Here is a 26,154-nt window from a genome sequence, read left to right as displayed (position 1 = left end):
GGAGGTAAGTACTATTATTATACCCATTCTACAAATGAGAAAGCCAAGGAATAGCATGCTTGAATCACTTGCCCAAGATGCCATGTTTAGACAGTGGTACAGTGGGGATTCGAATGCGGGAGCTCAGGTTTCAAAGTCTGTGCTCTTTACATACGCAACTAAAAAGTCAGACAAGAACCAAAAGGAGATGGAGAATGGAGGGGAGAAAGGGCACAGGTTCAAGGTGAAAGGTCAGAAACTGCAAATTCGGAGTTTGGGTTGGTCTAGCAGCTTAAAGGCGTCATCATGAACTGTTCACCTAAGTAAGTTAAGCTCCTGTTTGAGAATGATTGATAAGCTTGCAAGCCAACTTACAAACAAACTGGGGAAATGTTCCAACAGATGACTAAGTCTTTCAGGTCTTTTTACCTGTGTTTTTCGGTCTCTTTACCAGATTAGTCGCCTGGCTCTCCCAAACAGACCGGCCGACGGACGTGGTCGCGAAAGGGTTAATGTCGAGGCGGGTGCGGGGGAGGCGGAAATGGAGCGAGCGGAAGCAAAAAGGATTGTGGGAGCTCCGTTGTGCGTCGCTTAAGTGAGGGCGGCGGATGGGCGAAGGTCCGGTGACTGCGACTGCCGCTGCTCTCCGAGGCCACAGGAAAGGGGCCGTCGGTCGCCGCCATGACAGCGAGCGAGGCGGAGGTTTGTAGCACTTCTTATGGGCTGAGGGCGTAGACACATCCTGCTTCCAGCCGAGTAGGCAAATGGGAACGGAAGTGATAGGGGATCAGAAGTTGCGAGGGGATGAGGAGTAGGGGGAACTGACAAGTGGACGGACCCGGCGGCGAGAATTGATTGCGTAGCTGTAGGATTAAGGGGCGTGTCAACTGTATTGTGTGTGTTGACACTGAGATGTGTGAATCTTCTCATTATTTTTAGCTGGGGACAGGCGGGGTCTATGGGGGAGGGGGCGGACGGATGAATGGAGGATAAAATCAGGGCGAAAACGTGTTGTCTGCCGGGCACCAGTACATCTGAGTCAATCTCAGCAGGATGATTTTATTGGAAAGATCTGGGTCCCTGGTTTCAGATTCTGCTATTGATGCGTTGATTGATTTCCCTTACCAAAATACCAAGTACCTGCTCTGTGTTGGGTACTGCACTAGAGGCTCCGGATGAAGAAAGGAATTAGGCTTTTTCCTCGACATTTACAGCCTGCCGGTTGCTATCTGCATTTGGAGACAGGCTATTACAATACAGGGAGACAGAGATAGATCCTGTGTTATGAAAACCTATTGGGTGCCACCGAACTCATCTGGAAGTTGAGATCTGGGACGGCTCTTTGATGCGGTGACTTAACATATATTTTGAAGACAAAATAAGCAGGGCAAAAACGAAGTGCAATTTTCCTCCAGGCACCTTCCCTCCTTGTTGAGGTGAACTGGAGAACCGAGTAGCATTTAAGGCCCAAAACTAGTTTATTTCTTTTTCTTTTCTTTCTTTCTTTCTTTTTTTTTTTTTTTTTTTGATAAGGAGTCTGTCTACTTCTGTCGCCCAGGCTGGAATGCAGTGGCGTGATCTCGGCTCACTGCAATCTCCGCCTGCCGGGTTCAGGTGATTCTCCTGCCTCAGCCTCCCGGGTTGCTGGGATTAGAGGCACCAGCCACCACTCCCGGCTAATTTTTATACTTTTAGTAGAGACGGGGTTTTACCATGTTGGCCAGGTTGGCCTCGAACTCCTGACCTCAAGTGATCCGCCTGCCTCGGCCTCCCAAAGTGTTGGTATTACAGGCATGAGCCACCGCGTCCGGTCCCCACAACTAGTTTATTTCTGGTAAGAGCATTTGCCCATCACAATGGCACTTCCAGGCCCCTCTGGAAGAATCAGTCTTACGTGAGTGCAAAGCCTGCAAGCTCTGGGTAGGACTACAATGGAGATGCCAGTTACTTGGTTTTCCAGCAAACTCGGTTGACAGCAGGGAATTGTGCACCCACTGGAAATCCTAAGCAATGTTTTAAAGCTTCTGAACAAGAAAAGCAGCCTCTTTGTTTACCAGAGAAACAACAGTATAGCAGTCTAAGTCAGTGGCTCTCAAACTTTCCTGTGAATCAGAATCAGATGGAGGGTTTCTTAAAACAAAGATTGCTAGGTCCCATCCACAGAGTTGCCCCTACAGTTGGTCAGGAGTGGACCCCCGAATTTACATTTCTAACTAGTTCCTAGGAGATGCTGATACTCCTGGATATGGGGCCATACTTGGAGAACTATAGGTCTAAACGGAGCTGACAATAAATCGGAAAGAATATCTCCTGGAATCCCTTAGAACCCGGGAGGCAGAGGTTGCAGTGAGCCAAGATTGCACCACTGCACTCCAGCCTGGGCGACAGAGTGAGACTCTGTCTCAAAAAAAGAGAAAAAAAAAAAAAAAAAAAGAATATTTCCCGTAGGGAAGGCTAGCCACACTCCTAAAGGTCAAGCATGTCTGAATTCAGACACAGTAGATATGAAATAAAATTGACTTATTTGACACTGCTTAGAAAATCTTTTTATTTTTATATTTGTATAATTTTATTGTATATTAACAAATTGTATACATTTATGGAGTTCAAAGTGGTATTATATGTATACAATGTAGAATGATTAAATCAAGCTAAATAACGTATTCATCACCTACAATTTTATCTTTTTTTACACAAAAATGACTCAACATGGAATTTAATAGTTTTTTTGTGTTGCTAACATTTGAAATGTACTCTTAGCTCTTTTGGAATATGAAATTTTGAAATATCACCACCATTCCATTCTCTGCTTTTGTGGGTTCCATTGTTTTAGATTCCACATACAAGTGAGAACATGAAGTATTTGTCTTTCTGTGCCTGGCTTATTTCACTTAGCATAATGTTATCCCGGCTCATCAATGGACAGATTTTCCTGATTTTTGAAGATTGAATAATATTCCATTGTGTATGTGTAGCACATTTGCTTTATCTGTTCATCCACTGATGGACACTTAGGTTGATCTCATAACTTGGCTATTGTGATAAATCCTGCAATGAACATGAGAGTGCAGATATCTCTTCAACATAGTGATTTCAAATTCTTTGGGTATATACCCAGAAGTGGGATTGCTGGATCATATGGTAATTCTATTTTTAGTTTTTTGAGGAACCTCCATACAGTTTTCCATAATGGCTGTACTAATTTATATTCCCACCAACAATGTATAGGGTTGCCTTTTCTCCATATCCTGGCCTGTTATCTTTCACCTTTTTGATAATAGCCATTCTGGAAGGTGTGAGGTAATATATCATTGTGATTTTAATTTGCATGTCCCTAGTGATTAGTGATGTCGAGCATTTTTTCTTATGCCTGTTGGCCATTTGTGTGTCTTCGTTTGAGAAATGTCTATTCAGGTCCTTTGTCCATTTGTTAATCAGGTTATTTGTCTTTTTGCTATTGAGTTATTTGATTTCCTTATATATTTTGGACATTAACCCCTTATTAGAAGTAGGGCTTGCAAATATTTTCTCCCAATCTGTAGGCTGTCTCTCCCCTCTGTTAATTGTTTTCTTTGCTGTGCAGAAGCATTTTAGTTTGATGTAATTCCATTTGTCTAGTTTTGCTTTTGTTACTTGAGCTTTTGGGGTCAAACCCCAAAATTCATTGCCCAGACCAGTGTCCTGTAGTTTCTTCCCTAGGTTTTCTTCTTGTAGTGTTATGGTCTCAGGTCATATATTTAAGTCTTTAATAAAATTGATGTGTTTTTGTTGTTTGTATGTTTTGGATGGTCGAGCAAAGATCATCTTCCTGAACTAAACAAAGCAAATTGTTGTTCTCCATTGTACTTGTCACAGTGACTTATACCATAAATTGTTTAAAAACACAAAGTAGCAGTTTTCTATTCAAATCCCTTGCTGATTTTTATATATTCAAGTAGTTGTTTACAGTGGAGTTCACACCTCCACTGTATCAACAACAAAAAAATGAAGTGTTCCTAATTCCTGGTAATAAATTATGTTTGAGGTTAAAAATTAAAAAGATAATGTGACAAGCTAATTGACAGAGAAAGATTAGTATAAGAAGTCAGAATTGGTAGGTAGTTCCCCCCCACCAATAAAACCCTCCCTTTAGAAGAAATACAGTTATTCACTGCATAGTGGCATTTTGGTCAACGATGGACCTCTTATATTATGGTAGTCCCATAAGATTACAATGGAGCATTTATAGAAACCTGATATACAGCACTTGATACTGGCATTGCAGATCAGTTGGGGTAATGATTGATGTTCATTATTGGTACTGGGACATTTTGTTTTCCATATGAGAAAAATATATATATACACACACACTCTAGGTTTGTGTAAGTATAGTCTACGATATTCTCTCAATGAAATTGCCTAACGATGGATTTCTCAGAATATATTCCTGTTGCTATGCAAGGTGTGACTGAAATCACTTTATTTACTCTAGAACACAGAATCAGAAATTACAGCTTAATTTGAAGCCTTCCTTTAGGGGTTGGCCCTAAACAGACTCCTGGAGGGTGGCAGTCCACAGTTATACCTCCCGTTCAAACCCCCTCCCATGACCCTGAAAAAGGCTAGGACACATTTTCAGAAGTTTCACTAATCATTCTAGACTCTTGTCAATGCTTCATCCCAAATCTCGCTAGGCCAGTTACAAAACAAAATAAATGAAACCCCAAACCAAACAGACACACGTAAAAAGACAACCAAAAAGTCCATACAAACTGGCCTGAGTCTATTGTGAGTCTTTGTAGGGGCCAGCAAGGTGCTAGGATGGCCAGTGCCTTGGATGTTTCAGAAATCTGTTCTCAGGCCGGGTGCGGTGGCTCACGCCTGTAATCCCAGCACTTTAGGAGGCTGAGGCAGGTGGATCACCTGAGGTCAGGAGTTCAAGACCAGCCTGGTCAACATGGTGAAACCCTGTCTCTACTAAAAATACAAAAATTAACTGGGCATGGTGGCAGGTGCCTGTAATCCCAGGTGCTTGGGAGGCTGAGGCAGGAGAATCACTTGAACCTGGGAGGCAGAGGTTGCAGTGAGCCGAGATCGTGCCATTGTACTCCAGCCTGGGCGACAAGAGCGAACCAAGAAAATGTGGCACATATATACCATGGAGTACTATGCAGCCGTAAAAAACGATGAGTTCATGTCCTTTGTAGGGACACGGATGAAGCTGGAAACCATCATTCTCAGCAAACTATCACAAGGACAAAAAACCAAACACCACATGTTCTCACTCATAGGTGGGAATTGAACATTGAGAATATATGGACACAGGAAGGGGAACATCACACACCGGGGCCTATCGTGGGGTGGGGGGAGGGGGGAGGGATAATATTAGGAGATATACCTAATGCTAAATGACGAGTTAATGGGTGCAGCACACCAACATGGCACATGTATACATATGTAACAAACCTGCACGTTGTGCACATGTACCCTAAAACTTAAAGTATAATAAAAAAACAAAAATCAGAAATCTGTTCTCTATCGTATCCATATTCCAAAGGAGTCAGCAAGACAACCACATATGACTCCTGAAAATTAATCAAATTTTGCACGTGATTGGTGAGCCTCTCACTTAATGCTTGTGCACTTACCCTGCCCCTCCACACTAGTCCTCATCTGTCTAAATCCACACCTAGTCTTACAGGCAGTGTTATTTTCCATGAAATGTGAGGAGATAAAACAAACCTATGTAAGTTTGAACTCTGCAGCTCCATTTCCTAAATGATGCCTGAGTAGTAATGATTTAATTCTGTTGCATGAACATTCAGTATCTCAGGGACCCTGAGAGGGGACAGATGGTTGTGAAGGAGAATTTTGGGCCATGGGTGTCAAAGCAGCAAACACGATTACTCCAGAATTCAAGTTCAGATGGGATTGTTTCCAGTCCCTATTTTCTGTGTGCTACAGCTGATTCCTTAAACTAAACTTTAAATCAGTATGTGTCTCTGACCTGAAGTGGGGTGGGGATTCTGGTCTGGCACTGAACTACTAGGTTGTGGAGGTCTGTTTTTTCTTTGGAATGGTTTTTCTGAGGGTAAGAGTCCTTGCATCAAGCGAGTGAGAACTGTAAAGGAGAGGAGGAAAAGGGTAATGATAATGTCACGTTTTTTCTTTGCAAAGTAAGATTAGAAGAAAAATGAAGAACACACTAGGAGGAGGAGGAGGAGGAGGTGGCAGAAATAGGATTGTGAATCTGGGATCTGCAACGGAAATGTCCTATGCCTACCTATTGCTTTTCCCAAAGCAGAGGCTTAAGCACCCTGTGTGTGTGAAGCCAGATTTCCTTTAGGTCCTGTGACTGCTGGGGACAGGGCAGCTGTTGCCATTGTTATCGGAATAACCTTTCTGCACTTGTTAAGGTGATAAGGAGGAAACCTGGGGGACCAGATCTCATATACACATATATTTAAGATATATATATATAACTTTAGGGGCATTTTAATAGCTTCTGGCAGTCTAAGGAGTTTATATAATTGTCTGCCAAAACTGCAGTGTAAAAGAGCCAAATCGAAAGTCTGACTGAAAGCTAGAATTCAGGGGATGGGAAGTGACCTCTGCTAGAAATGAGTTTTCTTATGCGAGGTCCTTAGAAGAGTTGTCAGTGCCCTCTAGCCCAAGACCACCAGGAACACACCTGTGGTTGAAAAGGTTGGGTTGATTGCTCAGTGCATTACATGGAGGGAGAGCGCACACCATGGGCGCTGTGGTGCTTCTCTGTTGGAGGGTGTCAGAAAGGACTTATTACGGGATTTGAATCTGTGTTGGGTGAATTTGGGGAAGATTTAAAGAAGTGAGGCTTTGCCCTGGATTGGACTCTGTTAGGAAATGGGAATAATTCCGTGATTGGGTATCTTAATGACTCTTATCCAGAAGGAGGCTAATTGGTAAAGTAGCAACAGTCACTGTTAGCAAGGATAGCAGAGTGTTTGGTCATTTTTATGGCTTAGTCAAAGTTCATGTTTTGTTTCTTCAGACACAGTTATGAGGTAGTCTTGCTCTTTTCTTGGTCACTGTAGTCACACAGTGGCCTTGTCTGATAGTGGCAGTTTATGAAATTGTTATGTTCATCGAGAGAACACCAAGGCCCAGCTGTGAGTGCCAAGCCAGTTGCCACATGTCAGTGGTTGCTTTTTTTCCTCCAGAGTGATCAGCGCTGGTCCAGCAGCTTATTGGAGGTCAGATTTCCTGGCCATTTATAGCAGATAAATAGTCAGATATGCTGAACAGGAAAGCTTGGGGCTGGATGTGGATAAAAGCATTTACCTTCCTTTTTTTTTTTTTTTTGAGACAGAGTCTTGCTCTGTCACTCAGACTGGAGTGCAGTGGTGCAATCTCAGCTCACTGCAGCCTCCCCCTCCTGGCTTCAAGTGATCCTCCTGCCTCAGCCTCCCAAGTAGCTGGGACTACAGGTGTGCACCACTACGCCTGGCTAATTTTTGTATTTTTAGTGAAGATGGGGTTTTGTCATCTTAGCCAGGCTGGTCTCGAACTCCTGACCTCAAGTGATCCTCCCGCCTTGGCCTCCCAAAGTGTTGGGATTACAGGAATGAGCCACTGTGCCCAGCCCTCTGGTTACCATCTAACAGAGCTTAGGAGCCTCAGTTAAAATATTAGTCTCCTGAGGTGGTTTTTCCCTAAAAAATCAGATCAAAGTATACTTAAGCATGAGAAGTACATGGGAGAAAGTGGCAGATTGTATTTTTCAGAGATGGCCACCATAGTACCTCTCATCCCACACTCTCTTCTGTAATGTGACCTTGCCACCCTTCCATTGAGAAGTAGGGTCAAATGTCTCCTCTCCTTTGAATCCGGGCAGACTTTGATTATATTAACCAATAGAATAGGGGGCAGTGAGACTGTGACTTCTGAGGCTAGGTTATAAGAGGCAGTGTAGCTTCTGGCTCACCTGCAGTGACATTCACCTTTAGAGCCCTGAGCTGCCATGTACAAAGTCTGATTACCCTGAGGCTGCCATACTGTTAGAAGGCCCAGGCCTATGGTAAGGCCACCTATAGGTCCTCTGATCAACAGCCCTAGCTGAGGTTCCAGCTAATAGCCAACATTTACCAGTAGCCTGTAAATGAAAACTCCTAAAGGATTATGGCCCCCAGCCTTCTGGTTTTCCCAGGTGAGGCCACAGACATCATGAAGTAGAAACAAGCTATCTCTGCTCCATGATGTCTCAATTCTTAAACCACAGAATCCTAGAACAAAGTAAAATGATTGTTTAATGCCACTAAACTTGGACTGGTTTATTATGAAGCCATAGTAATTCAAACAGATGTGGGGAGTTTGGTTAACATAAAAGGATTGAAGTAAAAGGAGCAAGGAAGGCAAATAGTCAGTAGAGAAGAAACAGGCTGGTACACAAAGCATTTTGCTTTGCTGCTGATGAGGGGCTCTTTGATCCCAGAGACTTCAGAGTGGACAGAAGTGGACAGTAGAGGGGAAAATGGGAAGAGAATTTATCTATTATGCTAAATGAAACTGCTGTGGATAAATGAAAAATCTATAGATAATTGTGCCTTCTTTTAAAATAAGATCTTGAACTATTTATTTTTTAAACTGAACATCTTGATTAAAACTAACAGAAGTGTGTGGAGTTTTTTGTAAGTAAAAAGTAGTAATAATGTTAACATTGGCCAACTGTTCAGTGAGTAACAAGATTTTTTTTTCTTTTTTTGTTATTATACTTTAAGTTCTGGGGTACATGTGCACAACGTGCAGGTTTGTTACATAGGTATACATGTGACATGTTGGTTTGCTGCACCTATCAACTCATCATCTACATTAGGTATTTCTCCTAATGCTATCCCTCCCCTCTCCCCCCACCCCATGACAGGCCCCAGTGTGTGATGTTCCCCTTCCTGTGTCCAAGTGTTCTCATTGTTCAGTTCTCACCTATGAGTGAGAACATGCAGTGTTTGGTTTTTTGTCCTTGTGATAGTTTGCTGAGAATGATGGTTTCCAGCTTCATCCATGTCTCTACAAAGGACATGAACTCATCCTTTTTTATGGCTGCATAGCATTCCATGGTGTATATGTGCCACATTTTCTTAATCCAGTCTATCATTGATGGACATTTGGATTGGTTCCAAGTCTGCTCTTGTGAATAGTGCTGCAGTAAACATACGTGTGCATGTGTCTTTATAGCAGCATGATTTATAATCCTTTGGGTATATACCCAGTAATGGGATGGCTGGGTCAAATGGTATTTCTAGTTCTAGATCCTTGAGGAATTGCCACACTGTCTTCCACAATGATTGCACTAATTTACACTCCCACCAACAGTGTAAAAGCATGCCTGTTTCTCCACATCCTCTCCAACATCTGTTGTTTCCTGACTTTTTAATGATCACCATTCTAACTGGCATGAGATGGTATCTCATCGTGGTTTTGATTTGCATTTCTCTAATGACCAGTGATGATGAGCATTTCTTCGTAAGTTTGTTGGCTACATAAATGTCTTCTTTTGAGAAGTGTCTGTTCATATCCTTTGCCCATTTTTTGACGGAGTTGTTTGATTTTTTCTTGTAAATTTAAGTTCTTTGTAGATTGTTGATATTAGCCCTTTGTCAGATGGATAGATTGCAAAAATTTTCTCCCATTCTGTAGGTTGCCTGTTCACTGTTGATAGTTTCTTTTGCTGTGTGGTATCTCTTTAGTTTAATTAGATCCCATTTGTCTATTTTGGCTTTTGTTGCCACTGCTTTTGGTGTCTTAGTCATGAAGTCTTTGCCCATCCCTATGCCCTGAATGGTGTTGCCTAGGTTTTCTTCCAGGGTTTTCATGGTTTTAGGTCTTATGTTTAAGTCTTTAATCCACCTTGAGTTAATTTTTGTATAAGGCATAAGGAAGGGTTCCAGTTTGAGCTTTCTGCATATGGCTAGCCAGTTTTCCCAACACCATTTATTAAATAGGGAATCCTTTCCCCATTTCTTGTTTTCGTCAGGTTTGTCAAAGATCAGATGATTGTAGATGTGTGGTGTTATTTCTGAGGCCTCTGTTCTATTCCATTGGTCTATCTCTCTGTTTTGGTACAGTACCATGCTGTTTTGGTTACTGTAGCCTTGTAGTATAGTTTGAAGTCAGGTAGCGTGATGCCTCCAGCTTTGTTCTTTTTGCTTAGGTTTGTCTTGGCTATGCGGACTCTTTTTTGGTTCCATATGAACTTTAAAGTAGTTTTTTCCAATTCTGTGAAGAAAGTCACTGGTAGCTTGATGGGGATAGCATTGAATCTATGAATTACTCTGGGCAGTATGGTCATTTTCACGATATTGGTTCTTCCTATCCATGAGCGTGGAATCTTCTTCCATTTGTTTGTGTCCTCTTTTATTTCCTTGAGCAGTGGTTTGTAGTTCTCTTTGAAGAGGTCCTTCACATTCCTTGAAAGTTGGATTCCTAGTTATTTTATTTTCTTGGTAGCAATTGTGAATGGGAGTTCATTTATGATTTGGCTCTCTGTTTGTCTGTTATTGGTGTATAGGAATGCTTGTGATTTTTGCACATTGATTTTGTATCCTGAGACTTTGCTGAAGTTGCTTGTCAGCTTAAGGAGATTTTGGGCTGAGACATGCGGCTTTCTAAATATACAATCATGTCATTTGCAAACAGAGACAATTTAACTTCTTCTTTTCCTAATTGAATACCCTTTATTTCTTTCTCTTGCCTGATTGCCCTAGCCAGAACTTCCAATACTATGTTGAATAGGAGTGGTTAAAGAGGTCATCCTTGTCTTGTGCTGGTTTTCAAAGGGAATGCTTCCAGTTTTTGCCCAGTCAGTGTGATATTGGCTGTGGGTTTGTCATAAATAGCTCTTAGTATTTGGAGATATGTTCCATCAATACCTAATTTATTGAGAGGTTTTAGCATGAAGGGCTGTTGAATTTTGTCAAAGGCCTTTTCTGCATCTATTGAGATAATCGTGGTTTTTGTCGTTTGTTCTGTTTATGTGATGGATTATGTTTATTGATTTGCATATGTTGAAGCAGCCTTGCATCCCAGGGCTGAAGCTGACTTGATGGTGGTGGATAAGCTTTTTGATGTGCTGCTGGATTCGGTATGCCAGTATTTTATTGAGGATTTTCACATTAATGTTCATCAGGGATATTGGTCTGAAATTCTCTTTTTGTTGTGTCTCCGCCAGGTTTTGGTATCAGGATGATGCTGGCCTCATAAAATGAGTTAGGGAGGATTCCCTCTTTTACTATTGTTTGGAATAGTTTCAGAAGGAATGGTACCCGGTCCTCTTTGTGCCTCTGGTAGAATTCGGCTGTGAATACGTCTGGTCCTGGACTTATTTTGGTTGGTAGGCTATTAATTACTGCCTCAATTTCAAAACCTGTTATTGGTGTATTCAGAGATTCTACTTCTTCCTGGTTTGGTCTTGGGAAGGTGTATGTGTACAGGAATTCATCCATTTCTTCTAGATTTTCTAGTTTATTTGCATAGAAGTGTTCAGAGTATTCTCTGATGGTAGTTTGTAGTTCTGTGGGATCAGTGGTGATATCCCCTTTATCATTTTTTATTGCGTCTATTTGATTCTTCTCTCTTCTTTATTAATCTGGCTAGTGGTCTATCTATTGTGTTGATCTTTTCAAAAAGCAGCTCCTGGGTTCTTGATTTTTTTGAAGGGTTTTTCGTGTCTCTATCTCCTTCAGTTCTGCTCTGATCTTAGTTATTTCTTGTCCTCTGCTAGCTTTTGAATTTGTTTGTTCTTCTCTAGTTCTTTTAATTGTGATATTAGGGTGTTGCTTTTAATCTTCCTGCTTTCTCTTGTGGGCATTTAGTGCTATAAATTTCCCTCTACACACTGCTTTAAATGTGTCCCAGAGATTCTGATACGTTGTGTCTTTGTTCTCATTGGTTTCAAAGAACATCTTTATTTCTGCCTTCATTTTGTTATTTACCTGGTAATCATTCAGGAGCAGATTGTTTAGTTTCCATGTATTTGTGCGGTTTTGAGTGAGTTTCTTAATCCTGACTTATAATTTGATTGCACTGTGGTCTGAGAGACAGTTTGTTGTGATTTCTGTTCTTTTACATTTGCTGAGGAGTGTTTTACTTCCAACTATGTGGTCAATCTTAGAATACGTGCGATGTAGTGCTGAGAAGAATGTATATTCTGTTGATTTGGGGTGGAGAGTTCTGTAGATGTCTATTAGGTCTGCTTGGTCCAGAGCTGAGTTCAAGTCCTGGATATCCTTGTTAATTTTCTGTCTCGTTGATCTAATATTGACAGTGGGGTGTGAAAGTCTCCCACTATTATTGTATCAGAGTCTAAATCTCTTTGTAGGTCTCTAAGAACTTGCTTTATGAATCTAGGTGCTCCTGTATTGGGTGCATGTATATTTAGGATAGTTAGCTCTTCTTGTTGCATTGATCCCTTTACCATTATGTAATGGTCTTCTTTGTCTCTTTTGATCTTTTTATAAACAACTCAAGATAATTGGCTGAAAATGGTTAGTGAGACTTCCTCAAAGGCTGATCAGCATAGGCAACTACAATATTAAATCTTGTTACTCTGATTTCCAGCAAGATGGCCGAATAGGAACAGCTCTGGTCTGCAGCTCCCAGCGAGATCGATGCAGAAGGCCAGTGATTTCTGCATTTCCAACTCAGGCAAACCGGGTCTGGAGTGGACCTCCACTATTTAAGGTCTGTTTTATCAGAGACTAGGATTGCAACCCCTGCTTTTTTTGCTTTCCATTTGCTTGGTAGATCTTCCTCCATCCCTTTATTTTGAGCCTATGTGTGTCTTTGCACATTAGATGGGTATCGTGATTACAGCACACTGATGGGTCTTGGCTCTTTATCCAATTTGCCAGTCTGTGTCTTTTAATTTGGGCATGTAGCCCATTTACATTCAAGGTTAATATTGTTATATGTGAATTTTATCCTGTCATTATGATGCTAACTGGTTATTTTTAGCCTGTTAGTTGATGCAGTTTCTTCATAGCGTCAATGGTCTTTACAATTTGTCATGTTTTTGCAGTGGCTGGTACCTGTTGTTCCTTTCCATGTTTAGTGGTGGTTCCTTCAGGAGCTCTTGTAAGGCAGGCCTGGTGGTGACGAAATCTCTCAGCATTTGCTTGTCTGTAAAGGCTTTTATTTCTCCTTCACTTATGAAGCTTAGTTTGGCTGGATATGAAATTCTGGGTTGAAAAATCTTTTTTTTTTTTTTGAGACGGAGTCTTGCTCTGTCCCCCAGGCTGGAGTGCAGTGGCGCGATCTCGGCTCACTGCAAGCTCCGCCTCCCGGGTTCACGCCATTCTCCTGCCTCAGCCTCCTGAGTAGCTGGGACTACAGGCGCCCGCCAACACGCCCGGCTAATTTTTTGTATTTTTAGTAGAGACGGGGTTTCACCATGTTAGCCAGGATGGTCTCGATCTCCTGACGTCGTGATCCGCCCACCTCGGCCTCCCAAAGTGCTGGGATTACAGGCTTGAGCCACCGTGCGTGGCCGAAAATTCTTTTCTTTAAGAATGTTGAATACTGGCCCCCACTCTCTTCTGGCTTGTAGAGTTTCTGCCGAGAGATCAGCTGTTAGTCTGATGGGCTTCCCTTTGTGGGTAACTTGACCTTTCTCTCTGGATGCCCTTAACATTTTTTCCTTCATTTCAACCTTGGTGAATCTGATGATTATGTGTCTTAGGGTTGCTCTTCTTGAGGAGTATCTCTGTGGTGTTCTCTGTATTTCCTGAATTTGAATGTTGGCCTGCCTTGCCAGGTTGGGGAGGTTCTCCTGGATAATATCCTGCAGAGTGTTTTCCAACTTGATTCCATTCTCCTCGTCACTTTCAGGTACACCAGTCAAACATAGATTTGGTCTTTTCACATAGTCCCATATTTCTTGGAGGCTTTGTTATTTTCTTTTCACTCTTTTTTCTCTAATCTTATCTTCTTGCTTTATTCCATTAAGTTGATCTTCAATCACTGATATCCTTTCTTCCTCTTATTTGGCTATTGAAACTTGTGTATGCTTCACGAAGTTCTCATGCTGTGTTTTTCAGCTCCATCAGGTCATTTATGTTCCTCTCTACACTGGTTATTCTAGTTAGCAATTCGTCTAACCTTTTTTCAAGGTTCTTAGCTTCCTTGCATTGGGTTAGAACATGCTCCTTTAGCTTGTAGGAGTTCATTATTACCCACCTTCTGAAGCCTACTTCTGTCAGTTTGTCAAACTCATTCTCTGTCCAGTTTTCTTCCCTGCTGGTGAGGAGTTGTGATCCTTTGAAGAAGAGGCGTTCTGGTTTTTGGAATTTTCAGCCTTTCTGAGCTGGTTTCTCCCCATCTTTGTGGGTTTATCTACCTTTGGTCTTTGACGTTCGTGACCTACGGATGGGGTTTTGGTGTGGGCATCCTTTTTGTTGATGTTGATGGAATTCCTTTCTTTGTTAGTTTTCATTCTAACAAGTCAGTTGGAGTTTGCTGGAGGTCTACTCCAGACCCTGTTTGCCTCAGTTGGAAATGCAGAAATCACCCGCTGCCTTTTTTTTTTTTAAGATGGAGTCTCGCTCTGTCGCCCAGGCTGGAGTGCAGTGGTGCGATCTCGGCTCACTGTAAGTTCCGCCTCCCAGGTTGATGCCATTCTCTTGCCTCAGCCTCTCGAGTAGCTGGGACTACAGGCGCCCGCCACCATGCCCAGCTAATTTTTTTTTGTATTTTTAGTAGAGACAGGGTTTCACCATGTTAGCCAGGATGGTCTCCATCTCCTGACCTCGAGAAATCACCTGCCTTCTGCCTCGGTCTTGCTGGGAGCTGCAGACCAGAGCTTTTCCTATTTGGCCATCTTGCCGGAAATCAGAGTAACAAGATTTAATATTGTAGTTGCCTATGCTGACGAGCCTTTGAGGAAGTCTCACTAATCATTTTCAGCCAATTATCTTGAGTTGTTTATAAAAAACGATTTCAACTTTGCTTTGGTTATATGAATGTTTGCCTCAGTGTATCTTATTTGAGGTGTTTAACATATGACACGTGGCTAGCGTTAGTGTTGAAACTGTGAAGACGTTTAGCTGTTCAATCTTCCTTGGTAATAGTACTTAGTTATCAGAGATTGAAAGGACATTTGCTCACCTCTGTCTCATTGTGTGAGAGGAAAACACAATGTTATTTCCAATGACATGTATGGAAGTTTCATTCTTTTAATCTGGCAGAATCTGGTTCAGTTTTTTTTTGAAACAGGGTCTCACTGTGTTGACAGTTGGAGTGCAACAGTGAGATCATGGCTCACTGCAGCCTCGACTTCCAGGCTCAAACAATCCTCCCACCTCAGCCTCCCAAATAGCTGGGACTACAGGAGACTGCCACCATGCCCAGCTAATTTTTGTGTTTTTTGTACAGACAGGGTTTAACCATGTTGCCCAGGCTGATCCTGAACACTTTTTCTTTTAAAAGACTAGTCAAGCATAGTAGTGAGAAGGCTGGTTCACTTTTAAAGTCTCCATATGTGGCCACATTTTAGATTTTATATACATCAGTAGTTTTTGCTGGATAATCTATTCTATCTGTAGGTAAGAATGGAAGTCCTAGGGCTGGGCGTGGTGGCTCACACCTGTAATCCCAGCAATTTGGGAGGCCAAGGCAGGTGGGTCGCTTGAGCCCAGTAGTTGGAGACGAGCCTGGGCAACATGGTGAAACCTCGTCTCTACAGAAAATTCAAAAATTAGCCAGGCGTGGTGGTGCATGCCTGTGGTCCCAGCTACTCGGGAGGCTGAGGTGGGAGGATCGCTTGAGCCGAGGAGGTGGAGACTGCTGGGTGATCAGGAGGTGGAGACTCTGGGTGACAGAGTGAGACCCTGTCTGGAAAAAAAGAGAAGTAGAAGTCCTTGTACTGTTGGAATTGTTTAATCAGTGAGCATTCAGAGATATTGGTTATAAATGTTGAGTATGGCTACCAACTGACCACATGGTTATGGGCCAAGGTACAAAATGTCTCAGTGACTTGTTTTATTGTAAAAATTCACGTGAATGTCTAAGGTTTTGAGGATTTACACCTGTGTTTTCTAGGAGTTTTATATTTTTCTTTCCTATGCCTTTGTTTTGTTTTCAGGTAAGTTTGGCATGTGGTGTAAAGTAGGAGCCCAGCTTTGTTTTCCAGGCGCATATCCAGTTGTCCCAGCAGCTGGATTTCACAGCTTACTGCGATTGCGAGGCTTCTGGTTTTCAAGGCTATCACTGAGCAGAAGAGGGGGATGTGAATAGGGCAAGTTAAAAGGCCACAAAGATCAGTGTTCTTGCTAAGATTCAGTTGTTTTCTTGAATAAATGCTCCTTAGATCGCTGCAAGCTTTTGGATAATTTCCAGAATATTGAAAAACTTGATTTTAACAATTTTTGCCAATATTCTCTTTGCTGATTTGAGGAGCAGATTTTTTGGAGGTTCTTACTCTGCCATTCTGAAAGTGCCTACTCATAGGTTTCTGTTTTGCCTGGAGCATGATCAGATCTCCGTATGAAATAATAATTTTGATATATGTGTATGTTTGGGTCAGAACTTCTTAGCAGTGGGCAGGATTTGGACTGACCAACAAAATGCTTAAGGTGGCCTTCTCCTGTCTCTTCAGGACTCTAAAAGACTGTCCTGGATGGAGGCTGGGCTGTGTTCACAAGCAGGCCAGTGGGTGAGAACTATAGGCAGCCAGTGAGACCATGTTGTTTTTGTCCCTGCCAGACTGTTTCTGTGCTCATAGACATATGAAAACATCTGGAGATACGTTTGAGCTCATTTTTTTTTCCCCAGAGATCGACCGCCAATTTCCTCTACTGTTTAAGGTATTCCCCAGAAAATTTATTAGACTTGGACCTCTCCTTTAGAATGAATTTGGGAGAGACCAATGTTAAAGGGGGTAATTGGAGAGACCAGGGAAGGCTTCCTGCAGGAGCTATGAGTTTTAACCTAGTTCCACAGAGTGAGCAAGAGCTGATTAGTTGAAGAAAATAGGTGGTGAGTAAGAAGTAGTTCAATTTAACACAAGCCGTGGAGATTATATGTAATTAAATCCCCTCACTGAACCAGTGCAAGAATAAAACCCAGGCTTATCCCTGGGAGAAAGCCAGAAACTATGCTGTGATCTACACACACACACACACACAAAACCGGAATCCTGTCTCTACAAAAAAGACAGAAATTATCACGGTGTGGTGGCACATGCCTGTAGTCCCAGCTGCTTGGGAGGCTGAGGTGGGAAGATTGCTTCTTGAGCTTGGGAGGTCCAGGCTGCACTGAGCCTTGATCCCACTACTACACTCCAGCCTGGGTAACAGAGTGAGACTCTGTCTCAAAATAAATAAATAAATAAGGAGGGAAGGCTGTATATCGTAGTCATAAAAAATTCAAGACCTGATGTCAGACAACTTAAGTTCAAATGCCAGATCTTCTGCTTATTGGCTGTGTGACCCTGGGAAACTTACTTTATCTCTTTGGTCCTATTATCTTTGTAAAATGGGAATATCTACCTGCTTCACAGGTTTGGTGAGAAGTTTAAATGAGAGAATGCATCAATAGTGCAAAGCACAATGTCTTGCACACAGTGTTTACTAAAAGCCACATTTTATTTTATTTATTTTTATTTTATTTGTTTATTTATGTATTTATTTATTTATTGAGACAGAGTCTTGCTCTGTCGCCAAGCTGGAGTGCAGTGGCATAATCTCGGCTCACTGCAACCTCCGCCTCCTGGGTTCAAGCAGTTCTCCTGCCTCAGTCTCCCTAGTAGCTGGGAGTACAGGCGTACACCACCACACCCAGCTAATTTTTGTATTTTTAGTAGAGATGGGGTTTTGCTATGTTGGCCAGGATGGTCTAGATCTCTTGACCTTGTGATCTGCCCGCCTTGGCCTCTCAAAGTGCTGGGATTACAGGCGTGAGCCACCGTGCCTGGCCTATCTTTATTTTTTTGAGGTGGAGTTTCTCGCTCTGTTACCTAGGCTGGAGTGCAGTGGTGCAGTCTTGGCTCACTGCAGCCTCCGCCTCCCAGGTTCTAGCAATTCTCCTGCCTCAGCTTCGCAAGTAGCTGGGATTACAGGCATGTGACACCACGCCCAGCTAATTTTGTAGTTTTAGTAGAGACGGGGTTTCACCCTGTTGGACAGGTTGGTGTTGAACTCCTGGCCTCAAGTGATTCACTGGGCTCAGTCTCCGAGAGTGCCGGGATTACAGGCGTGAGCCACTGCGCCCAGCCAATTTTTATTTTTGAGACAGGGTCTTACTCTGTCAGCCAGGCTGGAGTGCAGTGGTACCATTTCAGCTCACTGCAACTGATACGGAAGGGGAAAGGGAAGTACTGGGAAGGGAAGAGCATGATCCCTTTAAATGATATGGAAGGAGGGAAGAGTGTGGTCCCTGGCTAGGCCTCTACCCCCGGGCCTATGCCCATGGACCTAGGTGAGGACAGGCATTTTTGTTTTCCTGCCCAAATGTTGCATTTCCGAAGACCACCCTGGCCTGCCATACCACCATCCCGTGCCTATAAAAACCCCAAGATGCTAGCAGGCAGACACACATGTGGCTGGGCGTTGAGAGGAGCACATCAGTGGAGGAACACACAGGTGGCTGGATGTGGAGAGGAATGCATCGACAGGTACCAGCACGCCGGCAGGCCATTGACCAGCAGAACGACATGGAGTTTGGCTAGGGCAGTCAGAAAAAAGCCTGGGCCGCGAGCAGCCTGACTCCTGAGAAAAACCATCTCCCTTCTGGTTCCCCCGTCTACTGAGAGCTACTTCCACTTAATAAAATCTTGAACTCATTCTCCAAGCCCACGTGTGATCTGATTCCTCCAGTACACCAAGGCAAGAACTCCAGGATACAGAAAGCTCTCTGTCCTTGCAATAAGGCAGGGGTCTAATTGAGCTAACACAAGCTGCCTACAGGCAGCTAAACTAAAAGAACACCCTGTAACACACACCCACTGGGGCTTCAGCTGTAAACATTCACCCCTAGACACTGCTGCGGGTCTCCCTGCCCATCCGTATGCTCCTGTAGAGGTTTGAGCAGTGGGGCACTGAAGAAGTGAGCTATACCCCCCATTGTACACCCTGCAAGGGGTACGAGAGAACTTTTCCTTTTTCACAACCTCTGCCTCCTGGGATTAAGTGATCCTCACATCTCAGCCTCCCCAGTAACTGGAAGTACGGGCATGCCACCATGCCCGGCTAAATTTTGTATTTTTTTGTAGAGACGCTGTCTCCCTGTTACTCAGGCTGGTCTCAAACTCCTGGCCTCAAGCGATCTTCGTGCCTCAGCCTCCCAAAGTGCTGGGATTACAGGCGTGAACCACTATCCTGGCAGGTGGGCAGCCACATTTTAAATCTCTGAGTCTAGCCATAAATCCAAATATCAAATGCACAAAGCCTAAAAACTGTGTGAGTGTGGTCAAAATAGAAACTTTTTGAATGCGTTCTGAAATTTATTTCTGTTCTGTTCACTTTTAGTATTTGGTAGCATCTTGAAAATGCCAACTGTCTCCATCATGTTAGGAAGAATCATATGGAGTTTTTTTTTTTTTTTTTTGGCTATATTTGAGACAGAACATCTGTGAACAAAAGGTCTCTGAAAAGGAGACTGGAGGAAAGAGACTCTGTTCCAGTGAACAGTTGCAAACCCAGGAGTCACAGCCTCCAGTGTAAAACAAAAGTACATTTGTAACGAAGGATTGAAGCATGGTTAGTTCTGATTGGTCAATGCAGCTGAGTTCTGGTTGGTCCATATAGCATAGCCCTGATTGGTCAACACAGCTGAGCTCTGATTGGCTGAGGAAGATGAGCTCTGATTGGTTGGTTCAGGGAAGCACCGAAAGTCTGAAAGATAAAAGAGTGCACGTTTTCAGGGAACTCAGAGTATGTGTGTGACCCCTAGTCGGCAAATGGCTCGTTGGCTTTATTTTACATTTAGGCCCAGTGAGCTGCTCAAGATCCATCTTGAAGGATTGGCTTTTTCAGGTTTATGTTTGTTTACACATGAAAAGAGGAGCACTCACTTTGGGGCTTTGGGGGTGCAGGGCTACAGTAGAGGCAGGGATCAAGCAGAGTGTATCTCCAGGGGCTAGGTGAGATTCAGAGGGATGGAGTCAAGTTCCTGATCAGCCAAACCTCCTACTAGGAGATTCTACTACCTGAACTTTTATCTCCTTGAATTTGGGAGGTACAAGGTTTTTATTTATTGAATCATCAAACATGCATTGAGGCGGGGTTACGGGGACAGTAGTTTGTTTGTTTGTTTGTTTTTAACTATTGCATGAGTTCTGGACCCAGGGCAGGCTTGAATCTGAGCTCTAGCATTTCCTGGCTGTGTGACTATGAACAATTTACCCAACCTTTCTGTTCCTCTTTTGCTTCATCTGTAACATGAGGATAATCATATTATCTACCTCACTGAGTTGTGAGCATTAAATGGGATAATACAGATACAGTATTCAGTGCTCAACAAATGTTAAATATTATAATAATTATTTTATAGTGGTTGGAAATATGGCTATTTTAATTCTCTGTGTACATGTTTAATTCTTTACATGGTCAACTGGTTTTGTTCATCATTGTGTCTCCTCTGCCTGTCTGTTCTAGGTACGACACTTATAAATTTGTTGGGTGCATGAATGAATGCGTACAGGTAAACAATTATAATACAATGAGAGGTGCTATAATAGAGCTTGAGTACAAGACACTTTGCAGAACATGGAGAAGGATATGATTAACTTTGAGCAGTTCCGAAACAGTTCACTGAGCGAGGCTGTTCCCTTCCAGAACTTTCACAGTGCAGTGGGCTGTCAGAGCAAACTGCACTGGGGAATTAAGTAAAGGGATGCTAGATAGCCACCAGGTGGCGATATTGCAGAAGGATTCAAGTAGCGGAGGAAAGGAGCAGCCCTCTTCCAGCCAGGAGTCCATGTTTACGTCCACGTCAGATTTTTTTCTCCTGTCCACGAAAGTTCAAGCTGTGATTTCTTTCCCTTTGTTCTGATGGTCTTGGAGCACTGCCGTTCCTGCCCACAGCTGTTTTGGAGCTGCCTGGTGCTCCAGCCACTCTGTCATTACCAGACAGAGGACAGAAATGATGCTGTTTCCAGTTCTTTAGTTCTTGGGCTTCTAATTCTTACATCACTGACCTGCCGTTTCCTCTGCTATGCCTCCCATGATGGAGTTAAAGGGGTGAGGGGAGAAGCAAAACTGACATCTTTTGAGACTTCTGGCACTGTATCAGACATATATACATATATAATGTGTGTGCATATTATATACATATATAATGTGTGTGCATATTATATACATATATAATGTGTGTTATATGTAACATAAATACATAATTATATATTTTGATATGTGAGTTGTGAGCCATTTTATATAGTGGGAAGCTGAGGCTCAGAGAAGGGCATCTTTTCAGTATTCAAATAAAATTCTCTAGTTAATCAAAGTTGGTATCAGATATTGGAGATACAAAGATTAGGAAGATGTGGTTCCTACCTCTAAGTCTTGTGCTCCTGTAATACTCTGTGGGTGTGTCTATCACAGGACTTATTACATCATGTTATTAGTGGTTATTTATATGTCTGTCTGCTCAGATAGATGGTAAATTCCTTAAAAGGCAGCAGCCATTTCAAGCATTCCTCATACTTAGCATAGGCTCCAGTACATAGTAGATATTTAACTACTGTGAGGCACAGAATAATTGTGTCTGATGGAGCAGTGGGAACTAGTGAAGAGTTTCAAGCAGGGCAGTAACATGATGAGGTTTTCGCTGGAGGTGGGTAACAGGTTGCCCATTGGATTGGAGGAGTGAGTGGAGGCAGGCAGGGAGGTGACTGTGGCAGAGTCTGTGCTAGAGGGGATTTGGGCCAGAACGAGGGCGATGGCAGTGAGTATGGAGAGAAGACAGGTTGGAGAGTTATTGAGGACATGAGTTAGGATTTGGTCGTTTCTTAGATGTGGAGATCGAAGAATTCCAGGCTTGGGTGATGGTAGTGCCAGCAACAGGTTCAGAGTAAAGAGGGGAAGTGGGTTTGGGGTGGGGAACATGAGTTCGGTTTTGGACATGCTGAGGTTGAGGTGTCTATTCAGGGAGTGTGATATATCAGGATGTGTGAAACCAAAACTCAGGAAAGAGGTTAGGAGTGAAAATCTGGGGATCCTGAAGCTGTCAGTAGAGCTTAGAAGCTTATCAGGGGATGCCATCACTCAGGGGCAGGACATGCAGTGAAACAGGAAGTGGGCTAAGGGTGGAATCTGGGAACCTTGACACAGATGGGCTGAAGAATGAGAAACCCATGAGAAAGATGGGAAAAGAATAGCCAGGGAGATTGGAAGAAAACCAGGAGGGTGTGGTGCCACAGCAGCCAATGGAGGAAAGAGTTCAGGAGGGAGGGAACACGGGAGTGGTTAGTACTTTAGAGGCAGGTAGGAAGTTGATGGTGGAGAATAATTCAGCGTGGCTGGGCTTTGGGGCATCATGGAGGAGTGGCAGGAGATGAGCCCAGAAAGTCCATTCGGGCCCTTATGCAAGGAACCTTGGTCACCAGGCTAAGGAGTTAAGGCTTTATTTTGTAGGAAAGGAAGAATCATTGAAGGGTTTCCAATAGGAGTAACATGGTCAGGTCAAGGTGTTTCAGAAAGGTCAGGCTGAGGCAATGTGGAGGACGCTGTGGAGGAGGCAATGACTCATTGAAGTGATGTAAAGTGGCTTTTGGGCTGCGAAAGAAGGCACAGTCTTCCAAGATCTTTAGTAGGTAAAATTGAGACGCCTTGAAAATGGTAGTTAACACTCATTGAGCACTGTTCTAAGTGCTTACGTGAATGATCTTAATTCTCACAACCCACCTGTGAGGTACATTAACATCATTTTATGCCTAAGGAAACAGGAACAGAGAGATAAAGTAATGTGCTGAACAGAACTAGTAAGTGGCAGAGCCTAGATTCAAACTCAGGTGGTTTGGCTCTAACCCACACTCTTAACTTCAGTGTTGTTTTGCCTTGACTGGATGTGGGGAGTGAGGGGGTTGTCAGTTAGCATCAGGTTCAGCTGTGAGTTATTAGCCATCCAAAATAACTTATGGACTTTCTGTCCCATCGTCTCCACCGTGTGACACTTGTCCTCTGGTCATTGCATTTATGTTTCAAGCAGTAAAATACTGGGGGAAGGGGAGAACAGATGTTGGGGAACAACAGAAGTCTCTGCTGTAAGAGAAATCCCAGGACGCTAACATTTGCATGGAGGATGATATTGCCACAAATTGAAGTGGCGACCACAGGAAACCTGTTAGACCTTTATCATTTGACAGTTTCTTTTCCCAGAGTCCTTCCTTTGCCCTGGAAATGAACCCCTCTGTGACTCTGGTGTGCTGCTCCTCTCCTGTCTAGCCATTCAGTGCTCATGAGAGCTTCCAATCATAGTACCTGTCTCCCTGGCCACAGTTGATTTGATTGGTTGAGGTGTGGCATGTGGTCTAGGTCAGGACAATCAGAATGTTTTTCTTCAATTTTTAAAAATTTAATTGAGGGAAAATATTGCCTCTTGGTTTTGTGGCACAGCTAGGAGATGTGTGGCCAGAAGCTGCTGGCAGCCCTTTTTACAGCCACGGGGAGGAAACTTGTTTCAGAGAATGAAGTGAACTTACAGGATGAGCAATTGAAAGATTCCTGTTCATGTTTGAGTCTCTGATTGTACCTGTCCTTGAGGCTCATCTACTTATGATTATGTGAAACTTCCAGTAAATTGACTCTTTGGCCCAAATGGTGTTTCTATTACTTGGAATCAGTAAAGTCCTAATTAAATCTGTGTTCAAATAGGTAATTGTGGAATCACTGTAGATGTGTTTAGGGTTTCTGTGTGTGTTGGGGGTCATAGTAAGTAGTAACCAGAAGCAGGGAGGCAATTTTTGAGACTGTTTTAATGGTCTACATGAAAAACAATAACAATCTGAACTAAGACAGTGTCGGTGGGTGCTGTAGGTCCTGGCCAGGCTTGTCACTCCCAGTCTCTTCTATCTTCTAGACTGTGAACCAGCCACCCACCTCTATAGGCTGCTCATCTTTACATGGTTGCAGTACAGCTGGTAACTGTTCATTATGAGCATATTTTCCTCTGTGTCCTTGGGAATCATTATAATAGCTGGTTAAAAATTTCTGTCTGCTAATTCTAACATGTCAGTCATCTCAGGGTCAGTCTTCATTGATTGCCTTTTTTCTTTGGTATAGGTTACATTTTCCTGTTTCCCATAGGAAATGTGTTCAATCATTTTGACTTTTCTCAAAATAATGTTCAGTCAGTTTGACTTGTCTCCTGGCTATTGCAGAGGACATGTTCTAGAGAATCTGGATTCAATTATATCCCTCTGAAAAGTATTGACATTTTTGTTTCAGCAGCATTTAACTTGACTAAACTCAAATTCCATGCTCTGTCTCCCTCATGGCAGGCAGCAACTGAAGTCTCTAGTCAGTTCTTTTAGCCTTATACAGACTGTTTGGAGACTGTCCCATGAATGCATAATTCAGAGGTCAGCCAGTGATTTGGTAGAGTTTATACACAGAATTCAGGGCTCTGCCTATCTGGCTCTCTCCATTCCAAGATTTTATCCCCACAGTTTTCACCTGCTGTGGAAACTCTGAACTCTGTCCTCTTGTCTTCAAGTCAGTAAGGTTCACCCATCAGGGAATTGATTGGGGCCTACCCTGTGGTTCAAAGTCTTAAAAATGGGAATCTCATCTAGTTCTGATCTCTTCTTTTAAATGTAGATTCTCCTCCAGTTTCTGCCTGCCTTGGGTTGCTTGTCAATACTTGCAGGTAATTAAAAAAAATTTTTGTCCAGGGTGTATAGTTGTTACATCTGAAGGAAGATGGGTTTGATAGGAGCTATTTGGTCATTTACTAGAAGCCAGAATCTGTCTGGTCACCGTGATGTAACCTGTGGTGTGTGTAGCCACGATGTGCTGGCAATGTATTAAGAAATTATACACACAATCTGGATGTGAGATCCAGATGATGAGGCTTGATAAAGGCAGTTTTTATAATCACACTAAATACGATGATGTTTCAGGATGGCATGTTCAGGGGTATAAGGAGCTTGATTAGCCAATAAGCCCCCACTTGGGGCTTCCCAGGAACTGAAGTAACCTCACCCTAGAGGTTACCAAAAGGCAACATCCCATTGCTACCAACTTGAGTGTCTTTCCCCATGTGGAGTTTAACTCATTAAATATCTCCTATCCTGATATCTCTGGATCACCTCTGCTTTACAAAAAAAGGTGTTTGAGTGTATTATAGTAAATGGTAATTTCTATATGGTTTACAGATCAGAATGATGAACTGAGACCCCCATCTAGTCCTCTGCCAGAGACCTAGTATTTAGGATGGAGAGGAATAGATAAATTGACAAGCTTTTTAGCAAGTTGAATGGTCGGGGATCAGTGACAGATTGTATTCAGTATAATAGGAGAGATGGTAGAGTTAAGGATGACTTCCAAGTTTCAGCCTTGTGCATCTAGGCAGGTGGTAAATACAGGAGAGAAAAGACAAGGAAGAGAGCATGTGTAAGGAAGATGAATTAAGCTTTGGCTGTTTGAAGTACCCGCTGGACATCTAGGTGAGTATATGCGATTCTGGATCACTGGAGAGAAGTCTGGGATGGAGATATATATTGAGGAATCACCAGTAGATAAGTGATAGATGAGGCTATAGGTATAGTTGATATAATAGGTAGCATATACAGAGTGAGAAGAGAACTGATAGCAAAGCCCAGTAGACAAGGGGAGAGCCTATGAAATAAGTCACTTTAGGAGACTGAAGAAAAGACAAGGAAAGGTGATATATAGAAGCTAGGGGAGGAGAATTTCAAGAAGGAATTTACTGATCAATAGGGTCCAATTCCAAAACCAAAAACAAAAACAAAAAACAAGCAAAACAAGTACTGACAGGCATCTATTGGATTTAACAACTAAGAGGTCTGTCTTTACCTCAAAGATTACAATTTCAGTGGAGTGATGAGGAATGCAGTGGTTTGAGGAGTACATGGGGGCGGTAGTCTGTAACATGTGGCTCCTATCAACCAAGCCTCCAAGTAACCTCTGTGTAGTCCCCCTGCTGTTGAATCTGGTGAGCCCTGTACAAAAGTTTAACTGAAAGAATGCAGGGTAATTAATGCTGCTTGAC

The 26,154-nt window shown here is 42.8% G+C and overlaps 1 protein-coding gene across 4 annotated transcripts in view; it reads left to right on the top strand.

Annotated features, from left to right (window-relative positions):
• Positions 1–549: 549 nt before the first annotated feature.
• Positions 550–26,154, top strand: part of SLC25A53 (solute carrier family 25 member 53) — a 54,329-nt gene continuing 28,724 nt past the window's right edge. For 2 of the 4 annotated variants that reach the window (XR_008654748.2, XR_010119624.1), the window contains exon 1: positions 550–681. The gene's annotated coding sequence lies outside the window, so the exon portion shown is untranslated. Of the gene's footprint in view, positions 682–20,843; positions 25,589–26,154 lie in introns of those variants that run through there. The other 2 variants (XR_008654747.2, XR_010119625.1) reach the window with 2 other exon arrangements.

This window comes from Symphalangus syndactylus, chromosome X (genome assembly GCF_028878055.3).
Source record: "Symphalangus syndactylus isolate Jambi chromosome X, NHGRI_mSymSyn1-v2.1_pri, whole genome shotgun sequence".
NCBI classification, from domain to species: Eukaryota; Metazoa; Chordata; class Mammalia; order Primates; family Hylobatidae; genus Symphalangus; species Symphalangus syndactylus.
Note: the sequence above shows the minus strand (reverse complement) of the source record. Positions and strands in the feature narration are given on the sequence as shown.